The 13,728-nt window shown below is 39.7% G+C and overlaps 1 protein-coding gene across 2 annotated transcripts in view; it reads left to right on the top strand.

Moving 5' to 3' along the window:
- Window positions 1–13,111, top strand: part of LOC107790159 (mRNA export factor GLE1-like) — a 55,983-nt gene extending 42,872 nt beyond the window's left edge. For both annotated transcript variants that reach the window (XR_012706817.1, XR_012706815.1), the window contains 2 exons: window positions 12,470–12,592; window positions 12,673–13,111. The gene's annotated coding sequence lies outside the window, so the exon portion shown is untranslated. The remainder of the gene's footprint in view (window positions 1–12,469; window positions 12,593–12,672) is intronic.
- The last annotated feature ends 617 nt before the right edge of the window (window positions 13,112–13,728 follow it).

The raw sequence follows: 13,728 nt of genomic DNA, 5'->3' as shown, positions 1-13,728 counted from the left end.
CAGAATATCATCAATAAATACTATCACGAACAGATCTAAAAATGGCCGGAATAGGCTATTCATCAAGTCCATAAATACAGCGGGTGCATTAGTCAACCCGAAGGACATGACAAGGAACTCGAAGTGGCCATATCGGGTCCTGAAGGCTGTCTTCGGAATATCTTTTTCCCGAACTCTGACCTGGTGGTACCCCGACCTCAAATCAATCTTGGAAAAGCATCTAGCTCCCTGCAACTGATCAAACAAGTCATCGATCCTTGGAAGTGGATACTTATTCTTAATAGTTACCTTGTTCAACTGCCTATAATCGATACACATCCTCAGCGAGCCGTCTTTCTTCCGCACAAATAGTACCGGTGCACCCCAAGGTGAGGTACTGGGCCTAATGTAACCTTTCTCCAGCAAATCTTTTAACTGCTCCTTCAACTCCTTCAATTCGGCAGGTGCCATTCTATACGGAGGGACGGATATTGGTTGAGTTCCTGGAAGCAAATCGATGCTAAAATCAATCTCTCGCTCTGGAGGAATACCTGGAAGCTCATCTGGAAACACATCTGCATACTCTTTGACTATGGGAATAGACTGAAGTGTAGGTATCTCAGCATCTGCATCTCTAACTCGCACAATATGATAAATGCACCCTTTTGCGATCATTTTCCTCGCCTTCAGATAGGAAATAAACCTACCTCTGGGTGTTGGTGTATTACCTACCCATTCAAGGACTGGCTCACCCGGAAAATGAAATTTGGCTACCTTTGCTCGGCAATCAACTGTGGCATAGCAAGCTGCCAACCAGTCCATGCCCATGATAGCATCAAAGTCCATCATCTCTAGCTCAACTAGGTCAGCTGAGGTCTGACGACTACAAATTGTCACCGTACAACCTCGGTAAACCCGTCTAGCAATAATCGATTCTCCGACCGGTGTAGATACCGCAAAAGGATCACTTAGTATTTCAGGCACTATACCAAACTTCCTCGCGACAAATGGGGTAATATACGATAAAGTAGATCCTGGGTCTATCAAAGCATAAGCATCGTGAGAGCAAATGGTTAATATACCTGTCACAACGTCTGGTGAAGACTCCTGGTCCTATCGACCCGCTAAAGCATAGATACGGTTCTGATTACCACTTGAACTGGAACCTCTACCTCTGCCTCGACCTCTACCAGCCGAAGACTGAGACTCACGCCTTGAAGGATGCACGGACATAGACAATCCTGTTGCTGAACTCGCTGGTTGTGCCATTCCCCCAGAATCTCTATTTGGGCAATCTCGCATCATATGCCCCGGACGCCCACATGTATAACAAGCATCAGAACCTGCTCGGCATTGACCCAAGTGTCCTCTACCACAGATGTCACACCGCGGAGGAAATGACCATGTCTGTGCAGAACCTCGTTGTCGCTGCAAACCCGACGCCCGTGAGCTCTCACCTGGTCCTGACTGAGTATAGCGGTCATACCCGTAACCCTGTAACTGAGGTGGCGGAGGCCTAGGTGGCCGTCCGAAGTACTGGGTCCTATAACTACCCTGAGATTGCTCCTGAGACTTGGGAAATCTCATCCTCTTACGTTGCCCTTGCTCAGCCCTCTCTGTACCCTGCTGCCGACGCCTACCCCTTTCTATATTCTGGGCGAATGCCTGAATCCGGGAGATATCCATACTATCCTGCAATGCAGCGGTGGCATATGCCTCGGTTAACTCTGGGGCTAACCCTGCTATAAACCTGTGAATCCTGTCCCGCATAGTAGAAACTATGGATGGTGCATATCTGGCCAATGAGTCAAAACGGAGACTATACTCTCGAACACTCATATTACCCTGCTTGAGGGCTAGAAACTGATCGACTCGAGCCTGTCGGATCTCCCGCGGTAAGTACTGGTCAAGGAAAGCATCTGAAAATTCTCCCAAATAGCTGGAGGTGTATCACGTCCCCTGGACCTCTCCCATCCCTCATACCAAAGGATGGCTATATCTCGGAGTCGAAAAGCTGCTAGCTCAACTGCCTCTTTCTCCGTGGCATGCATAACACGAAAGATCCTGTGAAGCTGATCTATGAAATCCTGCGGGTCCTCCCTCTGATCTGTCCCCGTGAACTCTGGGGGACTCAAAGCAATAAACTCTCGGACCCCTTGAACTCCCAGACCCCTCAGAAGTTCCTGCACTAGCTGATGCCCTAGCATGTTGCTGGGTAGCTACCAACTGTGTCAACAAATGCACCGCACTCCTTAAGTCCTGATCTGATGGAAGTGGAGGGGAACTGGATGTGCGGTTTCCCTAGGAATCTCCGTAGTTGGTGGAGGAGCCGGTAATGGCTGAGTAGGGGTCTCCCCTTGAGCCTCAGACTGGGCCCCATCTACTGGGGGTACCCTGTTGGTCCCCTCACCTACTACTGTATCTCTCCTCTGGCTAGCCGTAGTCTTCCTAGTCACCGTCATCTGTGCATGCAAACACCAACACATAAGTTTAATTCAAATTTCCTATAACTCAGTTCTATAGCACGATTTAGATTTCAAAGAAGTGTAACCAACTCCTAAATGCCCTGTAGTTCCTTGCTTATATAATGTGGTGCACAACACATCTATAAACAAGACCCTACTAGACACGGCTTGTAGACTCCCTAGGACAGAACTGCTCTGATACCAAGTTTGTCACGCCCCGAACCTAGGAGCGAGACAAGCACCCCGTGCCTCACCTAACCTGGCGTACCAAATTACGACTAAGGGACTCTGAACACATAATGTCATACTTTGGCCATGGGGCCACCTTGCAAGACAATTTGCGAAGCAAAATATAAAACTGAATGGAAACTAGCACTAACTAAATATCAATATAAAGCTAGGCCGACAAGGCCGTCATAGCTACTACAGCTGACAAACCACCAATTTATACAAACCCAACATACTGCACTAACCAACAGGATATGCCTACAAGCCTCTACTGATAGATGTACTGTGATCGGAACAGGGCCCCGACCTACCCATAACATATATACAGATATACATAAGATGTACACAAAACTCTAGTCCTGGCAACTCCGAAAGATGTGGAGCTTACCGATCAGGCGGAACTCGGAAAACACCTACTGAGGAGGTCTACCCGTCTGTCTGTCTGAACCTGCACGCATGAAATGCAGCGCCCCCAAAAAGGGACGTCAGTACGAAATAATGTACCGAGTATGTAAGGCAATAAAATAACTGAAATCTGAAACTGAACTGATAATATGATAACTGAAATTAACTGGGAGTCAAAGATGATCTGGAGATATACTTACCTGCTGATACTGACTCAACTCCTTCAATATAGTAAGTAAAATAATTGTACGGCCTTATAAGGCTCGGTATATATAACTGCTCTGCCATAGTAGGCTCGCTTATAGGCGCTCGGCCATACTAGGCTTTGTATCTCGACCATGCTGGGCTCGCTCATAGGCGCTCGGCCACAGTAGGCTCGGTATATAACTTTCCATCTGATCAGAGGTTGCCCAATAGGGGCCTGCCCATCGATTATAGCTCGATGGTAATGAAAATACTGTAATACTGTATATATAGGCTTGCTGCTCTCTTGACTGAAAGAAGACAATACTAAAATTGAATATAGAGTCTCGATAAGGAATAATATTGTAACTTATGAGACTAGAATAGTGTGAATAAATTCATGAATATGAACTTCTCTTTGTCTCATTACTAACACATGTAGCTACGAGATCATGCCAAAATGAAGGAAGGCTTAGCCTTAACATACCTTATCACAATCTTTTCAATCACCAAGTTGAACTCACCTCTTCGCACCTTAATCTACAAGAATGATAATAATACTATCGTTAAGTTACGAAAGGTACAACTATCGCACAACGAACGACAAACCTATTTTGTATTAAAACGGGCAGCATCTCCCCTATAATATGCCCTTCCTCCAACTTCAAGATAACACCAACAATACAAGGACAGAACAATAACAACATATATACATCATTTTCCAGCCCTATATACACCATCAAATACTACAAAACAGCCCAACACACCCCAATCTCTTCGTACACAAAACGACCACCGTAGTAGTGTCAAACGACCCGAAAATATTATGACGAACGACCAGCCAACCACCCTATATTTATATGGTGTTTATAAACCCCCTTCCTCCTCCAAAACTCCACAAAATAGTAATAAAACACGCAGCCCAACAGCAACACAAAACAGTCCACAAAACAGTCCGCTACAAGTGAATAACTCGAACTCACGACTTCCGATCACCATCCCGTGAGTTCTTACAAGTATAGAACGACTTACCATGAATTTACAGAAGAAAAAATAGATGAAAGAGAGCAGTAAACTCACCTTATTTGTTGGATAACTCAGCTCCTATCTTGGTTCTTCAAACTCTAAGTTTTACCTCCAATTGGAACTTGAAAGGGAGAGAAAATCAATTAGGGTTTGTGGGAAATTTTTGGGAGGATTCTTTGCAGAGCTTATGTCTGGTTATTATGCTCTATTTTAAGTCTAATATATGAATAAAATAGGCCCTTAAAAGGCCTCTTTGGACGACCCGAAATGGCCCATTTTTGGGCTTTCATTTAAGCAAGTAGGTGACACACCTACTTGTCACCTAGCAGCTTGCGCAGTATCGCAAAAATGCACATATCTCTCTACTCCGATGTCGTATTGACAAATGGTTTAATGCGTTGGAAAATAGACTCATAGATCTTTAATTTGATGGGTGGAACACACCATAACTCTAAGTATATTGGGAGAAAATTGCAGTTACAGTTGACCCAAAGTTTCAGTAAAACTTATGAATGTAACTTGTGATGGCTTTCATCGACTTTTGTTCCACAACTCGCTTGACTTAAAAACATAACACACGGATGTAATACGACTAATATAAATCATAACATAATCTCTTTATCATGTTAATCACCCTAGTCTCACCCCAAAGGTACATGTTATAACATTCCCAACTTGTCGACTTTCGATGAAATATTGTTTTATTTAATTGCTTTAGCTTCTGAACTGTCCAACCCTCTTTGTACTTGTTGTTCATGATCTTCAATATTTGTAACCTCAGAGGTAACATGATTAACTTACTTTATATACTTTTAAATATTATCTCATTTTTTTGTCCTACATTAGTTTGCTTACGACGCATTTTTACATACGAAAATATAGGGTGTAACAGTTAAAGAGTGACATCATATAAGTAGGAAGTGAGTCAAGTACTGAATTGATCAGAATCAGTCTTCCTCCTATAAATATATATTGTTCTTTCCATCTAGATAACTTCTTCTCACATTTTTCAATGACTGTGTTCCACGTCTCCTGGACTTAGACTTAGCACCTAGAGGCATGCCAAGATAGATAGCAGGAAGAGATCCTACTGCACCTCCCAGTATTAGTGACAGTTGCTCCATCTCAGGTACTACATTAATTGGGAAAAGGTGGCTCTTTTTCCAATTGATGTGGAGTTCTGAGATACCTTCAAACAAAATGAGGATAATTCTAAAATACCTCAATTGCTCCTCTTTTGCATCACAAATAATTAGGGTGTCCTCAGCATATTGAAGATGTGTAATCTCCAGGTTGTTGTTTCCAATTCCTGTTACCTCAAAGCCTTTGATCCATCCATTGGTTTTTGCAGTTTTGACCATATTGTTCAGACCCTCCATAACTATTATGAAAAGAAAAGGAGATAGAGGATCTCATTGTCTTAAACCTCTCTCTGTGTGCAGGTAAGAAGCCTTCAGGGGACCCATTAATGAGAATAGAGAATTTAACTGAAGAAATACAAACACTCACCCACTTGATCCATTTCTTCCCAAAACCCATTAGTTCCAACATTTTCAGCAAGAATCTCCAATTGACATGATCGTATGCCTTCTCAATGTCTAGTTTGCACATAATTCCTGCCTTTTTTAGTTTGTTTCTTGAATCTACTGATTCATTAGCTATTAGAACAACATCCATTATTTGTCTTCCATTGATAAAAGCCATCTGCTGTGCATCCACCTGTTTATCTATCACCCTTTTGAGTTTCTCTATTAGAACCTTTGAAAGCAGCTTATATAAACTGCCTATTAAACTTATAGGCCTAAAATCCCTTAATTCCTTGGCTCCAGTCTTCTTAGGAATCAAGGCAATGTATGTTGCATTGAAACTCCTTTCAACCAATTATTGAGAGTGGAAATTATGAAAAGCCTCCATAATATCTTGCTTTAGAACATACCAACATTTGATAAAGAAACCCATTGTGTAGCCATCAGGCCCTGGAGCCTTATCTACTGCACATAGCTTCAGACATGTCAAAACTTCTTGTTCCTCAAAGTTGCTTTGTAAAATCTCATTTTCTTCTTCATATTGTGGGATAGTTGTCAAAGTTAACTTCAGGTCTCCATTCCATAGCCTATGTATAAAGATTCTTGTAGAATTCAATGATCTCAGACTTGATTCTCCCTGGTTCCTCAATTGTTTCATCATTCACCACTAGTTGATCAATGTTGTTGCATCTCTTATGAGCATTAGCAGTTTGGTGAATGAATTTAATGTTTCTGTCTCCTTTCTTAAGCCAAAGAGCCCTGGATCTTTGCCTCCATGCAATTTCTTTATTTTTCAGGTGTTCCCCATATTCCATGAGTATAGATGCCTTCCTCACAGATTCCTCCTCTGTCAATGCTCTTGTTTCTTGTATAGAATCAAAGGCTGCAAGTTGTTTTAGCAGGTTGGATTTTTGTACCCCCCAAATTTCCCTAGCTACTTCTGCTCCATTCTATGAGCTTGCGCTTTAGAGCTTTAAGTTTGCATGCTAATATATAGTCTGGCCTCCCATAAAATTCAAATGATGTCCACCATTCTCTGATCCTGTCTACAAACCCTTCAGTGTTCAGTAACCACCAATTATGAAATTTAAAGTAGGATTTGGTTTGCTCCCAAGAACCACATTGTAATGAGACTGGAACATGATATGATATCGGTCTATGGAGGAGAACTTGTTTTATGTTCCTGAATCTGTCATCCCAATCTTCTGAAATTAGGATTCTGTCAATTCTGGATGCAATGACCTGATTGTCTCCTTTGAACCAAGTAAAGGTTCCCCCTTTCTAATTGGAGATCAATAAGCTCCATGTCTTCTATAAAATCTGAGAACTCCACCATAGCTCTAGATTTTCTGTTACAATTCCATTTTTCAAAAGGAAATCTAGTGACATTGAAATCACTACACACAGCCCAAGGCCCTTCCATCAATCCTCTTACTGCTCCTATTTCCTCCTAAACAGCTCTCCTTTCAATGTTGCAATTAGGAGCATATACTCCGTGACATGACATATGAAATTATGCAAAAAAGCCTTGAATGTACATGTCAGAGTGTAGGCTCCTATCTGTAGCACCTCTTTTCTCCAAACTCTACAATCCCATAGCATTGTAATACCCAATCTGGTACCACTAGCTTTCAGGCATGCATATCTCACCCATCTCCCTCCCCAGATCTGGCTAATAACCTCCTTTATATCCCTTCTAATTTTGTTTCCTGAAAGCAAATAATATCTAATATCTGCCTTCCACTCCAGTACTAAACTTTTTATAATTCTCCTCTTAGCCAAATCGTTCAAACCCCTAACATTCCATGATACTAAATTGATCATCATTATTCAATAGCTGGCAGATTGTTCCCCATACTTCTTTTTCCATTACTTTTGAACTTGACATCAAAAGAAACTAAATCTTTCAACTCTTTCTTACCTTTGAATCTAGTCTTTTTGACTTCTGATTCCGGTTCCATCCTTCTAATTTGTCTTTATCTATCGATTTGCAAAAGAAGCTCCAAAGCTTCTTCTTCATGACCCAAAAAATCCACTCCAAACATCTTACTCAACCTGAGTAAATTCTGGTGCACCCAAAGTGTTGCATTCATCTCTTTTTCTGGGAGTGAATTGTGATGATGAATTGAGATAGGAATAACATCTTCGACTCCCCAATCTTCCTCATTAATCTCCGAGTTGAATTGGCTCAATTGTTATTGTTGCCCAGGTTCGTCCCTTGGCTGGTCTTCCTCCACTTTGATTATGGCCATAGCATCTTCTGCCTTTTCTCCCTGTATCCTTGTCCCAATTTCTGCTTCTGGCCCCATGCAAATTATTGAATTCACATCGTAACTACCAATTCTTTCGATTGTCTCGAAGTTTAGTGGTTAAACTGTTTAGATATTCCTTCTGGTTCGAGTAAGAAGTTGCCCAGTTCTTCTAAACATGAGTCAATCCTTTTATCTTCTGCGGGCCTTAGTTGAAAGTCATAAAAAATGACTTGGGCCGAAAAATCTGGCCCAATTGGAGTTACAAAGCCAACGTTGGTTTCACTAAAGGAGCCCAATAATTTTCCTTCCCCCAATCCATCTGCATGCCTAGCACGTGCCTTCTCATTTATTTTAAAATAAATGTCATTACACCCCACGTGGTCTACAGTTGTCTGACTGTCCTGCTCCCCTACTACGTAGGAAGTCTTTGCCGTATGGTTTTTAAGAAGCTTCGACCCATTGTATTCTCCGTTGGTCTTCAGTATTTCCGACAACTCCGTCTTCTTCGGCAACCCTAATTCAAAACGCGTTTGTTTTTCCGCCCAGATTGGGATAAAATATTTTACCCCGTCTCTCTCAATAGTAACCTCAGATGGTATATTTCGTCCATCGCCTGCTATTTCAATCCTAGCCCATTTCAGATGATTCCTACGTTCCGTCTCTTCCTCGGTAGCTATCCACCCACCGCATAGTTCTCCAATTTCTCTGAAGATCTTTTGTTTCCACAGATGCAGAGGCACTCCCATTGCTTTGATCCAGGTGGTCTTGACTGAAAAGGAGTTAGGTATACATCCAGCAATGGGGTTCCACCATTCCAGGTAGAACCTATGTTTCTTTCATCTCCATTCTCCTTGGATGATCTGTTCAGCAATGTTCCTGTTTGGGAATTCGAAAAGATTCGAATTCCCAGTCATGTCGTACATATTCACCCCAAATACTTTGCTCTATGAAGCAGAGACCCATCTCCTGATATCTGCTAAAGTGGGTCTCTCCTTGACTTCCTTCCCAAAATATCCAATGATGCATCTTTTCAAAAGTCCAGTGTCCTTCACTCCGGGTATTTCCGCAATCTTTATAACTCCATTTAATGAGTTTCCATTTACTCCAGAAGGAGTGTTGGACTTTCATTTACTCTCTTGGACTGCTTTGGCATATGGGTAGTTCATTTCAGTAACTCTGGGTGGTACTGGGATATTCAATTGAGAATCGCATTTAATAAAACTTTCTATCTTGAATGCTACATCCTTCCATCCTGCATTTATGACTGACTCAGGTATGATAATAACTGATCTAGCTACCTCCTGTAGTGACAAGATGCTCATATACCTTCTGTGTTCATTGTACTTCCTGGAACAGAAATATTCTGAAATCCTGTCTTTTGTTTTCCATCTCCTCACCATATTCTTTGGTCTTTCAGGCCTCTTTGAGTACAAAACAGATCCATTCCATAATCATTTTGCTCATTGTTGATCGTCTCATCATGTTCCGACTTCTCTCCACCCGGTCAAACCATGTGTCTTTGTTGGAATAGCATCTGGTAATGTCAAAGGATTTGAAACCAGCATTAAAAAAGATTCTGCTTTCCCCCATTACAAGTCTTATTTCTTGCTATAAGAACAATAAAGGGTGTTGGAGTAGTAGTCTTCACAGTGGGTGAAGACTAGTATAGGAAGAATTTTAAGAAGAACAAGTTAATTTCTGGTGAAAGAATCTACCGGAAAAGGTTGTTCTATAGTCCTAGAAAGTAGGAGAGAAAAAGATCTCTGGATCTGTGTCTGGGAGCATTTTTAGCGGTACTCAGTGTAGTAGATAAGCAGGTGAGAGACAGAATTTCCAATGACGATTGGAAATGAGCCTTTATTAGACTTATTTCTTGATCTATCTTTAGTGGCAGCAAATGTTTCAGCTTTTGTGGCAGAAAATAGAGAAAATGGGACTTGGAATACAATCTTCAGAAAGAGGTTCAATGACAAGGAGATCGACAGGGCTACAAAATTTTACAACCACTTAAGCACATTCAAACAACTTACTGATTCAGAAGATGGCATCACAACAGTAAAGGAATGTTTACTGTGTCTTCTGGGAAGCAAATCTGGAATACAAAAGCCCCTCTCAGGGTAGCTTGTTTTACCTGAATAGTGAGCAAAGAAGCTTGTCTTACTTACAAGAATTTACAAAAAAGAGGGTCGGCTCTATGCAGTAATTGCTTCCTATGCGGGAAACAACTCTAGAGTATTCGTCATTTGGTTTTGCATTGCCAAGTTACTGTCCAACTGTGGCAGCTTTTATGAACATAATTGGTCTGCAGTGGGTAATGCCTAGTTCAACAACTGATTTGCTTAGCTGCTGGAACATAATTGGCCTTAGTAATGGCAAACTTAGATGGTGTAACACGATACCTTGTATTTGGTACATTATTTGGACCGAAAGGAATAGAAGATACTTTGAAGACTCTTGCTAATTCTGTCATTAGGATAAAATACAGATGTATTATTTTGTTTTGCACATGGTTTAGAATGGAGAATGTAAATGATGCAGAATCAGTCCTACAAATTTTAGAAGCCCTAAAGGATTAGAAGGGGCAAACTTTTGCTATTGTTGCTTCTGTAAATACTGTTCACCTGTTGCAACACATCTTTTGTGGTTGTTTATATACAACACTACCTTATCTTTCCAAGAAAAAAAAAACAGTAAAAATATAATTATTACTATTATCTATATATACCTAACTTATTTTTCACTTTTATTTTTATTTGGTATGAAGATGACATGAGTTGAGATTAAATGGAGAAACATGGTCAGGAGGATTCATATAGCCAACCTCAACTTGTTTCGGGCTGAGATATAGTTGTTTTTGTTGTTTATTTCAGCTAAAAGAAGACTCGAATGAACTTATCAAAATGTCTCACTAACTTTTTCAAACATGCAAGGATAGCAGTTAAATATAAGCAGTTTCAGTAACTTGGAATTGCAACTCCTATAACACAAATGGATGGGTAAATGATAATGTTTGTAGGGAAAGAGTTAACTTTTAAAAGTCAATACTTCCTCTGTAACATGAAATGTGAGACTACTTTATTCACCGACCACGGAGTTTAAGATGTTATTTTTACTTTTTTTAATATATTAGTAGTGGTGAAAGAAAAATATAAAAATTAATTAGTCTGATATAGCAAAAACACATCAATGTATATAGTTCAATGGCTTTTAACTCTAGCAACTGTGCAAGTCAAATAGAATAGCAATATTAATAAAATGGTGTCAAACATTTGGGATATCCAAATGGAAGAATGCCACATAAATTAGGATAGAGGGAGTAACTGTTTAGGAAACCCCATTCCCGAGCCTCTGCAAAGAACACTTAACTTTATGCAGCAAGAAGCATAATAATCTGATAAATCTACAATGAAATTTCAAATATTGTTTTGCAAGGTTACCTTGTTAGAACCCGATCCTAGTGCTTCATTCTGTGAAGCTATTTCATTGTAAATCATCAATCTTTTCTCCTCCAGCTTTTGAGCATTTTCTGACGCCCTGATTGTATTTTCTGATATATCCAAAATTGCAAACTTGAAATCTACGCATATATTTACAAGCACTAGAAATAGAAAGAAAAACAATATCTAAATGTTTCATCTTGCCACTTGGAGGTTGGCGTATCATACACTATTTGATAAAAGGATATCATCCAGTTGACTGTATAAAAAGTAGTAAAAGTTTTGACAATAACTTTTTAATATTTAGTGCTTCATCCAAACAAGAGCCTTAAGTGCAGAAGCGGCCTTCATTTTAGGTTGGGGAAGTACATATGGTGCTCTCCGACCCAGTAAAAGGGCTTTGTATGATAGAAAGTGCTGAATTTTATCCGAGGTTACAGCAGCAAAGCCACTATCTCATCAGGTTATTCGAAATCCTTTAGTTTGACAAAATAATATTTCAAATGGTTTAGCATTCAGTTCAGTATCTGAATCATTGTCCACAAACAGAACCAATTTCATCAGCAGAGTTGGAAACATTCTAGACAAGATGTCCTTTTTGCAATATTAGTTACCAGTACTACAGGTTGTGAACCAAGCAGTAAGCTGCCAGAAATTATCAAAGCCATATGTTTGTGCTTTCCCAAACTAATATTTGTTATTCCACGTATAGGAATTTTGTTGAGGGAGTTCTTGGTGCAGAGCTCCTTTGGCCTGAGTTTGATGGAGAAGTGACAGAATTCCAAACTAATATTTGTTAGTTGACTATGCCATCATGTTATATTTATTTTGTGATACTAAAACTGCACATTTTGTTTAATTAGAGGTCAGATGTGCTCAGCCAAATAATACAGGGACCAAAATTATTTTTTTTTCCTTCCTTCATTCGTATAGTAACTGATTTAGTAGTAAACTGCATTTTGTGGCAGACTGCAGTTGAAGGCTTCCAAAACTTGCATGGCGTCAGAGAAGGTTGTGCATGGATAGCAAGATTCTTAAATGTTCTCCCAACAAATTTATATACTGCAGCTGCCTTGCAGGATTTTCTTGAAGTAAGTTGAAGCTCTTTCTCAGTTCTTTTTATGTTAATGAAATGGGGTTGGAGTTAAAAGAAAATGTCTTGGTTACCCAGATGGCAGGTTTTGCTCTACACAAAAGGTATAAGACACAATTCAGAAAGATGTTGGATATCATTGCTAAAGATTTTCTAACTGCATTGAAAGATCGAGGTGATGCAAAGTTGAACAAGGTGATTGTGAATATCCGGAACTATATAGAGTCAAATCAGTTCCTGAAGGAACCTGAAGGCGGGAGCCTCATGAGTAACTTGGAATCACACAATTTCACTCCAGAGTCGGCTCCTCAACAGCAGTATGGTTACCAACAGAATAGATACTATTGTTAGTTTCGTACTGTAGAAAACTTTGGTCCCTTCTTCTTTTCCTTCAGTTACTGAAAATTTGTTTCAAGTCTAATGATATCATTAAGATGCTAGGTTCCCATAATTTTAATATGTAACTCCTGTATCATTTGTATATCGTTAACGATTGTAAAAGAAAGTTTTGTACCTCTATTTCTACACTTCCATTTTTCACTCCATAGAACCTTAGGCCAAGGGCAAGTCACTGTAAGGGAAAACATAGAATTATGACTTGGTTGATGTAAGAGTTAACTTAAGATTATTATATAAAATTTTACTAATAATCAAGCTCTTTGCATTTCCTTCTGCGGTGATAGAAAGACTAAATGTTTTGTTTGAGTCAATTATTTTTCTTCATTCAGATTTTCATTTTGATACTGAAAGGTATTACCTTAGACGGCCTTGATAATACTGAATAATATCCAAATTGCATGTGATGGAGTAAATGACTTGGTTAGTCCTAATGAACGATTAAGAAGACGTGAAGTAAGAGTGGTAACTTCATCCCCTTTGAGTTAAAAGCATTTTTAGTTTGAATCAGAATTGTTTTAGCTACGTTCTTGTTTAGGCTTTAAGTTGGACACAAGGGTATTCAGAAAGTTTTTAAGATGTATAATATCTAAGTTTGGAAGGTAGTATGAATGTTTGGAAGAGCTAAGAGGTATCATGAAATAAATTGGAACTTGTTCAAGAGAAGAAAGTGAACATGATCGCACATGTCCCAATTTTAAAGGATCATATATTCTAATGTGTAATGAATTGAACTAT

The sequence above is a fragment of the Nicotiana tabacum genome, chromosome 24, assembly GCF_000715075.1.
Source record: "Nicotiana tabacum cultivar K326 chromosome 24, ASM71507v2, whole genome shotgun sequence".
NCBI lineage: Eukaryota > Viridiplantae > Streptophyta > Magnoliopsida > Solanales > Solanaceae > Nicotiana > Nicotiana tabacum.
Note: the sequence above shows the minus strand (reverse complement) of the source record. Positions and strands in the feature narration are given on the sequence as shown.